This window comes from Botryllus schlosseri, chromosome 11 (genome assembly GCF_051294905.1).
Source record: "Botryllus schlosseri isolate E-star chromosome 11, Bs_hap1, whole genome shotgun sequence".
Lineage (NCBI taxonomy): Eukaryota > Metazoa > Chordata > Ascidiacea > Stolidobranchia > Styelidae > Botryllus > Botryllus schlosseri.
The window spans coordinates 13,132,888-13,147,842 of NC_137246.1; the positions used below are offsets into that span (position 1 = coordinate 13,132,888).

The 14,955-nt window shown below is 41.3% G+C and overlaps 1 protein-coding gene and 1 long non-coding RNA gene across 2 annotated transcripts in view; both read right to left on the reverse strand.

Annotated features, from left to right (window-relative positions):
- LOC145449604 (uncharacterized) overlaps positions 1-14,955 on the reverse strand; it is a 353,567-nt gene that overhangs the window by 271,990 nt on the left and 66,622 nt on the right. The gene's annotated exons all lie outside the window — the stretch shown is intronic.
- Positions 5,883-6,636, reverse strand: LOC145449442 (uncharacterized). Its single transcript, XR_013918259.1, has 2 exons — positions 6,338-6,636; positions 5,883-6,278 (listed from the first exon to the last, which is right to left on the reverse strand). It is a non-coding gene; the product is annotated as an uncharacterized LOC145449442 (long non-coding RNA).

Below are 14,955 nucleotides of genomic sequence, written 5' to 3' on the forward strand. Positions count from 1 at the left end.
GTACTATCGTCCCCTAATTATAGGAGTTGACCAGGGTTGTAACCAAGTCACAAGGCACCGAGTCACAAGTCAATCTCACTTTTATAGTTTTGACTCGAGTCAAGTCGAGTCATTTTAAATTCACCACCGAGTCAAGTCCGAGTCCAAGTCAGCTAAAAGAAGGTCGAGTCTGAGTCACGGTATTATGACTCGAGTCAAGTCCAAGTCATAGTATTGACCGCACAGTTTCCAGTCAAAATCTTGTTAAACCCAGTTTTATAACTTTGTTTGGTGATATCGAGTGGTTCGCATCTATAATATACTAATTTTCCCCACTTTTAGCAGTTTTTGGTCGCATTTTCAAGTACCGCAGTACAAATAGACGAAATCCCAATAGTGTGGTAACTTTACTATTCTTCGAAATTTCAATGAATATTGGTCTTGGCCGTCTGCCTCTCGAGTCATATGACTTGGCTCGAGTCATGCGCAATGACTCGAGTACAAGTCGAGTCAATACACATATTGACTCGAGTCGAGTCGAGTCATTTCCGTATTTTGAGAAAATGACTCGAGTCAAGTCGAGTCATGACTCGAGTCATTACAACCCTGGAGTTGACACTGTATTTCAATTGCGTCATAATTCATATGATAATTTTGTACCCTTCGTTATATTTGTCTTAGCAGGCACCAAAGCATTAGCTGTTAGGCGTCATGGTACATTTGTAGTTGAGGGCGTTTTGAATTGAATTACATACCGTCTGTCGGCGACAGCTAGGTTCCGGAAATTAGCGTGACTGCAAGTTTCATTATGACATAACATGAACTGATCGATGAGGACTTTGCTACAATGATCCATGCACCCCCACCGGCGGTTGCATTTGTGATTAGTTATGGTAAGAAATTTCCTGATTGAAGGCGCTATAGGTCTTACAATGTAGGCGCTATAGGTCTTACAATGTAGGTTGGTGTAAAGCGCGAAAGTTACGTCCGTCTTGCAAATTGCAAGTTGGCAATCAATTCACTCAGCTGAATTTAAGCAGTGATGCGAACAGGAAATATCACTTTTCTTGCGTCTCCTTCCTATTTTCGGTCATTCGACGCCGCCGGTAACTTATGGTTGCTCGATGTTGTTCGCTTGTGTTTTGCATATTGCGAACGATATGGCGAGGCGCGTGCCCGAGTTTCGAAGGTTTGTGTTGAGCAAATAGTCTCTCATTTCTCCCTGTCCCGATTTTAAACACCGCATGCGGGATGTGGCGGTCACGACTTATGCCGATCAATTACACCCATGCGCGTGTGTATGTATTGTATACGGTATTAAACGATGCTGCTTCGTTCTGAGTACAGGGAATTGGTGCGGTACCGGAAAATATATCGTAATACGTGCCATGGATTTTTTAGTACCCTACTGGTACACTATAATTAAATATCGCGCGATATTTACGTACCCAAGTCGTACCAAGCAAGCAATACACGTATTGGCTGAGCGAGCACATTGGCCATGGTGCAGTAGCAGTGCGGCATAAAATTCCGGAATGATATTTTCATTCCCAAATCCCAATGCATCAAACATAACCTTGACCTTTAAAGCTTCTTATTTGGTCAGATAGTAGCGCTTCTTGTTGAGCAGCTTCAGCTGTCTAAGTAGATTCGTTGCTGCGGTTATATGGAACGTGTTCTGTCAGTCCGCAGTGATCGCGATTAAGCAACAGAGTCGCAGTACATCCAGCTCATACGGAAATCGAGGTCAGCTGAGTAAAGCGTGAATAGGACATGAGACGCTACGTCATAACTCACAGGGCTATTTACGTGGACCTACTCTCGATCGAATTCAACGTTGCCTGGTTAATCCAACCGCAGACATAACAACGTTACGCCCGATGAACACCAAGTACTGCGGGCTACAGTATCTCGAGAGGTATTGATTCGTGAGTTGATAACGTGACTCTTATCAATTTTGAAGGGTGTGTAAGTAAAAATGAGTTCTTCATTCTTCGATTTGGTAACGAGTCTTGTTTTGATGGTATTGTTAAACTTTCCGAATTCTTGACTTCGCACATTCGAATACGTACCCAATACAGGCAGGCAAATGTGTTGCTGCTGAAGACAACTAAAGCCAACGGCGTCACACCTGCTCGTAGTCACAGAACGTGAGGAAATTATGGTCATATACCAGCGACCAGCGTTTGTGTGATTTGTCCGTCTTGAGGCTTTTCAACTGGACTAGTTGTTTGGTAGCCTATTCCGTTAAATCAGTATTTTACCGAGCTTGCTCAGCATGCGTACAGTGGTATGCCTTACTTCAGATCGTTCAGGACTGAATTTTTGTAATATATCCGAACTGCACACAACACACGGTGCACACTGCACAGGTTCGCCGATTCGCATCATTGATTTTTCATCATGGACTCAATTCGGTTTATTTTGCGAAGATTCAGGAGCACGCAGGTCGCCAGTAAGATGCGGATTGTGAGGCCGAAATATGAAGGTTGCTGGGCGAGGCGATGTAAAGTATGTAGCATATGTGCTATCATTGTGAGCTTGAGGTAAAAATGTCCTATCGATTCAAGACAACTTTCCGGTTTTTGCTATACAGGAATAAGCAGATTATTTCAACAGATACACCAGCGCCAGTTTTGCATCATATGTCGTATATTGGTACTTAACTTAATGCAAATATCCAGATATAAACTTGCAAGAGACGCGTGCAGTTATGAGTGAATTGTGCAGGGTTAATTCAAGAGTATTAACGAGACAAAGCCTACCGTGTGGTTCATTCCAGATATACGTGACTTGACCCAAACTGCCATTCTCATTTGGAGAACGCACGAAAGCTTAAATTGTGGTCATCGCTATCAAAAGATATCACTAGAAGCCAGACTGTCTATTGTATACAATAGAAGCCGCGTCGAAGGTGCTGGCTCTCCATGGCGACAGGGGAAAACGTTTTGAAAATAAGTACTCATTGGTCGTTTGACATATACCGAAATGGTCGGCATGAGGCTCATTCTTGTTGTGAGTATTAAATCGGAATGAGTGCAATGGGGCTGACACGTGGTGGCAAATGTGTGAAGTCTGGGCAAAGCAGTTGATCAAATTCTTGCCTTTCACATCCCCCTCCACCAAACCGACGCGACCTATCCCAATATCTTCTTCTTTACCGTTGCCCACTGAGCAGTGCTTTCGGCTATATTTCCGGTCTCACAGTTATCATAAGCAACATCGTCCTGCTGGTATACATGACCGTGTACGTGACCGTGAATGCGGAATATGGTATGTAATATGTTTAGACTGCAAATCATTTGCTTGTGTATGTCTTGGATCGTGAATTTGCATGCATATAGCAATTTCAACAAGCTATTCACTCACCATGTTCACTGTTCAGTGGTCATGGCTACAAGCAGGGAATGGTATGGTACGGAACGAAATTCCGGAATGGAATATGGAGATACTCGATTCAAGTATGGTATGGTATAGAATTTTTTTTAGTATGGTATGGAATTCTTTTTCCATACATTCCATACTTTGGCAGTTTTTCCAGAACCATGACATTTATCCTACTGTCGGTTTCTCAAATCGACTGCATACCTCAGAAAATCGTTGACTGACAGGTCTATGTTCATACCTCAAATTGCGACCCATTCCGATAGATATGTATTTGAAGGTAAAATGTTGTGTAACGCGCACATGAAGGAAAATAATATTAATGAAAATTACGTACCATCTTAATACCACAATAAAATACCATTTGATATTCGACCGCTGTCGCGTTACAGCTTACATTTCGCTTATCGTAACTTCCACTTCGTAAACTACCAAGAGAAGTTTTAAAATCGTAGACCCTGAGAAAGTAGAATATCAATTTAAGTATATCAATTTGTTGAACTTGGGGATTATATCCCGTGCTTTACTCCTTAACATGATCATCACGCAATATGTTACGCTACGTCACCTCCCACACGCATTGTAACTTCATTAAATCTGGTTATCCCTGATAACAGAATGGACACCTTGATGTTAACTAATGAAGCTAATGAGCATGATCCACGCATTGGCAGGGGAATCAGACATGTGTCCCGCTGTCGCCAAATCCCTAATGAATGTAGCGATGTGAAATTGTATTCTAAGATATATTCTAATGGGGCAATACCTTTGTTCTATGCAGGGATATGTAGAACTTTTAGATATCCCTGGTCCTACGTCATTTTGTACGATATCTACATATTACTATTAGCTGTGGTATGGAAAATTGTAAGTATGGTTGTGAATGATTGAGGCAGGTATGGAGTATGGAAATTTCCCATTCCATACCATACCATGCCCTACTTACAAGCAACATGCTTACGCAAGAATTATAATTAATATATTGTCGTCTATGATAATTTCTCGACCAATTCTCAAAAAGAGTGCATTTATTGACACATGTAAAATCCTCTGGTGCAGTGCTATTCGACCTGGGGGATAGTACGCACTAATTTAGGGTTACCATATTTCTGTGACCCAAATTCCGGACACTCTTTAGCGCCCACTAGTGGATTTGATTTCAAAATGAGTTGTGAGCACATTGTCTGTAAATATGACGTCACACGAGCAAAGCTTTGCTCATAGACTAGAGGCGGTCACGATTCGGTCCAGGAGTATGTGGCTGTGTATTGTGTAACTGGGACCGAAACCACATTTTTTCAGCCCCTTTCCAACCCAAATAAACAATGAGTTTGAGCCCACCATGGGGTAATCGATCCAGCTTCTATGAGGGGGGGGGGTGCTATATGCATCTGGTAATTTTTTGAATGAATTCTGTCAATAATATTGGTAGTTCCATATATTACTAGATAGTTACTACTCTCCGCCCACATGATCAGAGTTAGCGGTAGAGCTGAGGTGGATGATGATGAGTTCGAAAATACGGGAGCATTTATCAACCTTATACTGGTGCGCGCCACGGAACTTTATAAATACCCCACATCCAGTGGTTTCCAACCTTATATGGTCGCGACTCCATCTCCAATTTGAAAATGTTCCGTGGCCCAGATCAAAATTTGGCGAGCTGATTACTAAAAGAAGTCAGCACCTTTGCATAGACTTATTCACATAGGCTATTTTGGAAGCTGATCACGTTCAAGATCTTCGCGAACCCCAGAATAAAGGCAAACGACCCTCACGTTTGGAACCACTATCTTTGAATATAGCATTTAAACGGCCTTAACGATCTCTAGGAATATACCGTTCTCCTATAATTGCGATTAAAATTAGGCTTATTTCAGTAAATGAAGGTTGTTTTTATTGTATTTTATTGCAGTTTTTGCGAGGGTGGTAGTACCCAAAGAATGTAGAAGGACAAGAAGTGCGAGGTCATTGTGTCGTCATTTCATTGTTACGTATGGCGTCCGCCATTTTGGTCTCAAAAGCTGCAGCGATCTGCCTTCGGTTTGCCTACAGACGCGCTTGCCGGTTCTATTAAAATTTATTATTTGGATAATTTCACCCTTATTTATAAAGTCCGACTATGACTGATTAATTTATACACCAATTAATCATTACTAAGAAACTGGAACGAGCCTTAACCCGAGAATATATTAAAAAATTCAGAAAAATGTTCGTGGTATCAGAGCATTTACCCAGATATCTACACTATCGATAGTTTACATTCGATATAGAAACACTGTTGGAGCTCAAAAACTACCCATTCTTTCCAGATAAAAACCTGATTTTCAGTGCTGACATAATTGTATCACCAGACCATCAGCATCCAGAGGCCTGTCCTTCTCTTTTCAAAGCTTGAATCTGATCCTTGTTAACAAAACTTCCTATCCTCCTCCATCTGTCCCGTGTTATCGGAGCTTACATGCAACTACCAAAACGATCATAAATTGTACAATTCCACTATTATTCACATTTGGGTATCTTGTATGGTTCTCATTGTGTATTTGTATCGTCAAAATGCTACAATTAATTTCACAAGGATTTCGCATTACCAGCGATTTCAACGGCGCAATTTCTCCATCTTTCTCCCTGAATTTGTTTGCACTGTATTCCGTGGCACACAAAACCTGAACAGGTGATAAGGGTGACTCTAAACTTTTAATAAGAATAATAATAACGAGCAATTTCTTCATCTTTCTCCCGACACCGGCCTTGTAGCTGCAAATTGTAAGATGGGTGACTTTATATCGTAGTGGGTGGTCTATGCTGTTACAGTATCTATGCGGAAAGTTCCTATCGGCAATATTGAATCTTACTAGCTCCATCTCCTGCTTCAACAGGATACAATTCTCACAAGAAGCCTTTTGGTTGAGATTCTAAATAAAGGGATTAATTCGCCAAATCACGAAGAAGCAATGTAGGATTGTACGCCTACCGGGATTCGCCGGTGATTTGTTTTTCATCAACATATACAGTTATACACGCCATCATTGCAATCCAAACGACCAGCAGACAACGAAAATACATAAATTCACCTTGGTTTCTATGTCCAATATCCCAGTTGCGAGCGTAATCCCATAAATATCACTGCCAATATGACCGAAAACTACAGCCGCACGCATAGGTTCAGGCTGTCTTTGTGGTCTTTTGAGACCAAAATGGATGCCGCTGCGTAACAGTGGCGTGACGCAACAATGACCTCGCACTTCTTGTCCTTCTACATTCTTTGGTAGTACCCATATTAAAATCAATAAATGTGATAGTAAATCGCGCGGAGCGCGAAGAAAAACATCATGTAGCATAAATATTCCCCAAAATCATGTTTTTATGTCGATTTACGAAAAAAATGATGAGCCTATGTCAAGCCTTCAAAATTCCGGACATTTGGCCTATTTTAGAAATTCCTCCCGGACGCAAGTTTGAACAGTGAAATTCCGGACATGTCCGGGAAATTCCGGACGTATGGCAACCCTACACTAGTGCGGATGAAAAAAAAACGGCAATGCACAAGACAAACGTGGTGCGGTGCGTGCGGATGAAAATCGTAAATTATGTAACTTTTTCTGACATGGTATAATTCAAATGAACCCAACAAGAAATTCCAGTGAAATGGCTCCCTAACTTTTGTCGTTGTGACGCAATTGTGAAAACTTCTTCGACATACTATGCAGCACTAATCGTAGCTTTCACAATAACCTTGTCTTGCAACAGCCGTAGTGAATTAATATTTGCGCACTAAAATTATTGCGTAATCAAAAGTCTGGTTCGAAAGCACGTGTAGTGGCAGGCATACAGTACATCAGCCCGTCTGAGTTTGCGACACGCGGGAACAAATGACGTAAAATTGACTTTCTGCTTTCGTTCTCTGAACAATAATTATATTTTCGAAATAACGGTTCGATAAGCACGAGGCACGAAAATAGTGATAAATACCATCATTACAGACTCACATTTGCAAGCTACTGTAACGCAAATTCTTCTTCCTTTAATGGTTCTTAAAATATGGATCGCAAAGGGTATTATTATGGTTATAGTAATATGTGAATCTACTAATAATAATGACAAAATTCATTTGTAAAACTGAAAAATTTTTCGCTCATTGCACGACCATAATTCACCACACTAATTATTCAAAACATGGTAACTAGCGATTTCGGTGCGTAGTACGCCGATATGAGAATGTAGAATGGTCCGTGAAGTTCACCGGAAATGGACATGGCCAGTTGAACATGGTTATTTGCCGCCCAGTTAGTTCATTACGTCTTATGCACTGGAATGCGGCTGTAGGCTACGTAGGTAATCGAATGCGGCCGATATTGATTGTTGCAGGCCGATACCGATTATCGACACACTCGCAAGACCGATAACCGATAACATAAACCGATATTAATACGGAATAAGCAGAGAGCCATTTCGCCAAAAAAGATTATATATTAAGCAAGATGACACTTGCACATGCCACAGAAAGCTGAACAACAAACGAGCAAACTGAAATCAAAAAGAATTATTGTTGAATTGTGCACATTCATTGAAATCTGGGCTAACCCGAAAATAAAAACGTGATACAGAACTGCAGATCAGTCCAGTAGAGGTAGATTGTAATGCAGGAAGCACAGTTTTTCTGCATAATCATCCAGTTAAACTTGTCCCACAAGCGTAAATCTGTCATGTATCGCGCATTGCGTCGTCGATTTCTCGAGATTGAGAACATGGAACATCGAATTTACAATATTTTTGAATTAGAAAAAAAAATATCGGCCTCGATATCGGCGATAATAGGCCGATATCGATAATCGGGAAAGTTCGAAATATCGGTCTCGATAATCGGCTAGGTCGATTATCGGGCGACCTCTAATCTATACGGGTGGGATGATATTTCGTTTCAAATATAGCGATACTTTACTGCATTTTGACATAGATGACAGCCAGACTGAAATTGCGCATATAGGCTCATTGTCGCTCAATGACTTTGAGTCATGGCTTACATCAATGGCTTGTCCGTGGAACTTTTCCGGATGTGAAAAACAATGTGCGATAACAATCGATCTAGAAGATGTTTGTCACAATTGTGGTAATCCTTTTTGGGTATAAGTAGCAGACTTTTCTAACGCGTACACGGCGTACAGTCATACCCTTAAACGTTGCACAATGCACATATCCGCGATCCAGATCAGCAATTTGGAATGTTCCCGACCATATGAAATTTAACGAATTATTATACGATTACAAGTTGAATGGGGTTGATGAAATGAAGGACATAGGTCACACCTGTATAGAGTACATGGATATGTCGATTCGATATGTTAGTCGGTGGCCCAGTTGTCCATTTGTGTGTTGAGGATATAATCTTCTTACTTGGTTGCATTGAAAATGTCTAATTGCAAACATAATAGTGGAATTACTAAATAAAGTTATGCGCAGTGCCCGACCACTTCGATAGCCGCCAAATTCCGCGCAAGTTTCACAGGTCCATGCTTACAAGACACAGCTAGTGGTATGTCAATGTGTCATTCAATTTGTCCTTGTGTAGCCGATCTAAATGGTGATATTTTACCATGAAGTTGTGTTAGAAATTATCATATGGTAACCACTTTCTGGACAGCGAGTCGCAGGATTGTACTGCCCTGTTGTGTCGTTTCCTCAATTTAGCATCGTTCGTAAAGAAATAGCTACCAGCGTCAATGTCGGGATGATATTACTCGGAAAGTAGTGTTTTCTTGAACGCGTAGTGATCTTATCTCTATAGTATAGTCAATATCTCGCGTAAAACCGCAGTAGACGTTGACTTGAGCAGGATGCCTGTGGAATTAGCGGTGCGTAGTTTTCTATTCATAAATCATTTACCGCATAAGGAAGTTGTACAACAAGAGAGATGAAACTGGAATTTTGAGGATTCATATTTATGCGAATGCGTACAGGCAATGGCCTGGGACTATAGTTTGTCCCGTTGCTTAGACCTCGCAGTTATGAGTTGAGACACATTTGTTTGCAAGGAGCCCATTATAGATGTAGTTCGCAACGATGTATGTTTTCTGTGAATTCGTTGACAATGTATTTGACTGCGCTCAGGTACTACAATCTTCAGAATACATCCACTTATACAAGATTGAAGGCGAAACTATTTCACTTGCGCTGTAGTATAGATTGGTCTTTTATTGAGCGTACTGACAATCTGACATTGTACTTGTTCATGAAATCAACTTGAAAAAACTACTCACGAGTAGCCTACCATATAGAGCCATTTTCATATGACCGTTATCTTCAATTCGACATTCGAAAAGCTTATTTCCATTAGGACAATATTGAGACACATCGTCTCGAACTATACCTCTTAAAGGTCATTTGTAGCGATGGGGGCACTGGTTTTTACTATTCCATTCAACAACCTCAGAAGCACCTCTTTAGCAGGGGTGGAAATCATAGGTGACATTTTGTACGTCTGACTATAGCTAATAGGAGTGGGCCTATAGGTAAAATCAAACTGCCCTACCCTGTATGTAACTTTACCGTGGCATGTACACTGTGCACTGTTGTACAGGTAGTGTTTATATGTTATTTTCTCATTGTCCTGCCATTTTAGGGGTGGGCAAAATCGGGTACCTCAGCGATTCGATTCCGAGTGGAGTATCAAACTTCGTACCGCCTATAAATCATTGAAACTATATTTTTATTGATAAAATATTACTCTTGCTGTGAAGCCGTATATATTCATTACTCGAAAATTATCGACTTTCACAATTCAATTTGAAGTCATGTCAAGTCATGAAATAGTCGGTATTATTCCAATGCATTATGAGGCTCTGTACTTCATAGCGTCTCTTTGTTAACTAACAGTAGGTGATGCCAATCCGGTGGGCCTCACCTGGTCATTGTTTCTCTGCACTGTCATTGTACGTAAACATGCCCAATTTCACATTCCTTGACAATTTTGAAGGGGTTGTGGTGTTCTGACGTTATTGATATTTAAATTTTCGGAATCGGTGGGAAAATAGCATTCGATTAATACCAATTATCACCAATTCGGAGCTGTTTATGATTAATTGTGCTGCATTTTTTAGCGATAGGGCTACGATAAGTCCTCCTTTTTCATAAAATTAAAAATGTCCTCCGATTTGGCAATTCGACCGCCTTTACTGCTCTTACAAGTAGGCCAATGAACAGGGTAAACTGAAAATCGGCATAAATGATGCGAAATAGGTAATGCGGACGTTCGAGTGAGTCATCCGGGAGTCGAATCATAGTAATGACCTTTTTTCTATCTTTTTTTAGTCAAGACAACAAGATGTCCAGTAAATATTACAAAATCAGCTGTTTTCAATTTCGGTAAACTAACTTTTATGATTTTTTTTCCCGGATTCCGAAATATGGTACCCTATTAAACGGTAAATATATAAAATTCGTGATTTTGCATGTTAAAATGTTTCCAAATTAGTCATTCATGAACATCCATGGAAAATACCTATAAATATTGGTATCATAATCACTGATGCAGGGCATCGTGATCAGCGTTTATCCGTCTATCGCAGTGATTCTTAACCTTGTCTCCAGCGCCCCCCAGGGGGTGATTTGGATTTTGAAGGGTGCGGAAACGCTCAAGGGGCAATATGGGGGGGGACTGAAATGTTTCCACAAAATGTTCGAAAAGGCACTGTGATGTACAACTTTTGGTGGTGCCCTTTGTACATTAGGGATATTTTGAAGCTTTTTGGCCAAAATGATCAACTAAATATATTTGTATTTGAGAGCTACAAAACTAAATCGTCAGAATATTTCTTCATCGTAATATAAAGGATGATACTGCTTAGAGTTGTTACCCACATTCATGTGTAAGTTAAGAGCTTGGTGCAATACTAAATTTAATGTGAGCAAAGATCTCTACCACATTCTCAGTTGATTTAGTAGTCACACAAAGCAATAAAACAAAACCCGATACAATAAACTTCCCCGTATCGCAGAGGAGAATTCGGGATGTGTACGTCGATCTCGAACCAAATGCTATGAGCCCGTAGGCTTTACCCGATGGTTGTTATAACAACCTGGAGTTGAACCAGAAAATAGCACATACAATTATCATTCCGTTAATTAGTCGAGTGGTTAATAGTGAAGTGCCAACCAGAAACCGGACTTCGACCACTTACCCATTGATTTTTACTCAGTCCACGAAATACGGGGGCGCCAGACCCAAAAAAAAATTGAAAGGGGGCGCTGGAGAAAAAAAGTTAAAAACTACTGGTCTATCGTGAACGTCACTTTATTACTACTGTTCAATGATCATGCGTCCGCTAACCGAAAACCATATTTTGATATCCGCTAACCAAAAACCATATTTTGATAGTCATTTCCATGCCACAATGAGCCACAGCCACACATTTTTGGAGCGAGACTGGGTAGGCTTATGTGAAGCTGCAGCGCCATCTGGCGACTAGTCTAAACTTCAGATTGAGCGATGCTAAATGCTCCTGCCAACTGCCCAGTGCCCAGCTATACAAACGCTGTCCGGTGGTATTCCGAGAAATTTACAAGCCTATCTGGCTGCCATGTTTGATCTCATGCGCAGGATAATAGTTGTGTTTCGGATTGCATGGCAAAGTCATTGTTCGTTTTTCTCGTAGTTCCATTTAATCATTGGTACGACTGTATTGGGTTCGACGAGTATTGATTTGAAAATTTGTACTACTAGTTTCGGGCTTGAGTCGCGCCGCTGAATCTCAATCTCGTGTTTCGGCCGGATATACACGGCCCACTCTCCCTTATGGCTCATACTTTCCATAATTATATACATGCTACTTATTAACGGTCGTATTGACCAGGTACGGATACGGAACCAGCTTGTAGGTGACCACAAACAATGCAATACCGGCTCTACATCACATTAAAGATAATAATTTGTTATTTGTTAGACCATGCCTACTTCATTACACTTCGTGACAATACTGTGGGTCGATGACCACTTCACAAATACGTATAGGCCCCTGATACCAGGGTTTGATCAACAAGCTTAGTTGCATCATGAATTTTGTATTGCCTTGCCGATCTAGGCCCGGCCTGACTTCACATGCCCAAGAACAGGAAAGCATGTGTAGTAGCCTAAACGATGAATGATAAACCGGCTCTGTATTTTTCATTCCGTATTTACCGAATTGTAGCACGTGCCACTTCTAGGCTTTTCACAAGACACCGCTTACCCAGAGGTCTCAAACTCAAATGTGCTCGCGGGCCAATTTCCTACTTTTTGATGGCGCTGCGGGCGGCTGCACCAATAATATGGGAATTCAATGTATTTCCGAGTAGGCCTTATTTGACGGGACCTTGCAGGCTGACATTCCACGCGCATCTTGAAAATGTGATTTAGCCTGCTATTGTGAATTCACGCCGGGCACGGAAGAAAATCACATATAAAAATATCTGAATGAAATTGTTGCTGTACTTGGCATAGTTGCTGTATATTTAGTTGCAGACACCATGCGAGAGTACAAATGTATCAGGACATGGTAAAAGCTGTCGCGTTATAATTTTGCAGCCAGCGGACATTTGACGTGTCACAATTATAGGTAGAATTTTACTAAGATTTATCTGATACCAGAGCATTAGAGCAGTACAGTACATCCTAATCCGAGTTTCGTGCATACTCCTGATAACAAGGCTAATAATCATGTCATTACCTAAGTCAAATTAAATCAGCGTTAGAGCATTGGAGCAGATCTATAACAACTTGAATATAATGATTACTGTGACATAGCAATAGAAATTTCCAATCGCCGAAGTATTCATTGATCTTCCACTGCGTTGTAAATTTTGAAAGTGATGAAATGTCAAGTTTGATGAGTAGTTTCAGGCTTCTGGGGTAGTTTTGGGGCGAATTTCCAGTTTTCAAATTAAAAAAAAACAAGATATTTCAGTTAAATATTGTCGAATACTTCGAAATCCAAAATACCGCCGTGGGCCGCACAAAATTGTCTCGCGGGCCGCGTGTTTGAGACCTTTGGCTAACACGGATCATATGGCGAGGCGGAGCCTAGATAAACCTTCAACACTTGAGCAGGAATTCTGGAATCGACCTCCGTCGGACTCGAACCCGCAACCCATTGGTGTTACAGCTGTGGACGATACCACTGCGCTATCTCGCCACGATAATTCGACGTAATGTAAGACAAGGATTCATAGGACGTAAGACATCAACAGTCCAACATGCTTGCCTTAGTTTATTTTAAATAACATGAATTACGTCTCAAGTTACACGCGTAAACAGCACTTTTTACTCATCTAATGTGCTGAAAACAAATTCTCATGCTGATTGAAAAAAGATTGTGAAACGCAACTCCATTAGCCTTCGTCGCGTCGCCTGCTAGCATCTTGTTCATATCCGCCAAGCGCGTGGCTGTCTGGTCCTGCAGTATTGTTAAAAAGTAGGAGAACCGAGACAGCTCCCCGCTGGGCGTGCGTTTGTTACGTAGGCCGATTCCGCATAAAGTGTCTGGTATCTCTGATTCAGGACTCGGTTATTTTGTATCTTTCAGGCTGCAAGCAACTTACATCGCTGCGTCGATGGGATGGTGGCAATAAAACAGAGTTATGGTCGTTGCGCTGATGAGGTAGTAGGTTGTATAGTTTGTCGAACAGTCGGCTATGCAATCTTCTAGCTTAACAGCGCTCGCCCGCTCGCAATCGGCATCGCGTTGGTCATTGGATTATATAGATGTATTTGACGCGGTGTCTACGGCCTTGGCAACGGTTAAGGATGCTTGTTTCTGACGCTCGTGTCCCTGAGACCCTAAAACGTGACGTCATCCAGTTGATGACCCGAAAATCACGCTTTAGTTTCTCAGGACAGTAGCCTACGGACCTATCGTCGGGGAAAATAGTGCTGGGCGTTGAAGCATTGAAGATTGCAATATCAATGGACGACAACAAGAGATGCGTGCTGAAGGCCCCGTGGTTATACTCAGCGGTCGTCGAGCATGTCCGCATTCAAGTCGAAAAACAAGCAATTTCACGTAAATGAATACTAGTCAGAGTACAGGATTACCGTACCTCGACCAGGCATATCGATCTCGCCTTCAACCATATGCCACCTCATTTTGTCGCTTGTATTTTATATTCTCTGCTTTTCTTTTCTTTCAGTGTGCTTATGCATGTCTCTTCTCTACTTCGCATAGGTCAGTGTTTCTTAACCTTTTTTTCTCCAGCTCCCCCTTTCAAAAATTGCCTGGGTCTGGCGCTCCCTGTCTCGGTACTGAAGTAAATAACAATGGGTAAGTGGTCAAAGTCCGGTTTCGCGTTGGGACTTAACTATCAGACCACTCGACTAATTAACGGTATAATTGTAAGTGCCATTTTCGGGATCAAATCCTGGTTGTTATAACAACCATCGGTTAAGACCTACGGGCTCATTGCATTTGGTACGAGAACGATGTACACATCCTGAATTCTCCTCTGCTATTGGCAATACGGGGAAGTTAATTTATTGGGTTTTGTGTTATTGCTTTGTGTGACTACTACATCAACTGAAAATGTGGTAGAGATTTCCTCACATTAAACTGCACCAAGCTCTTA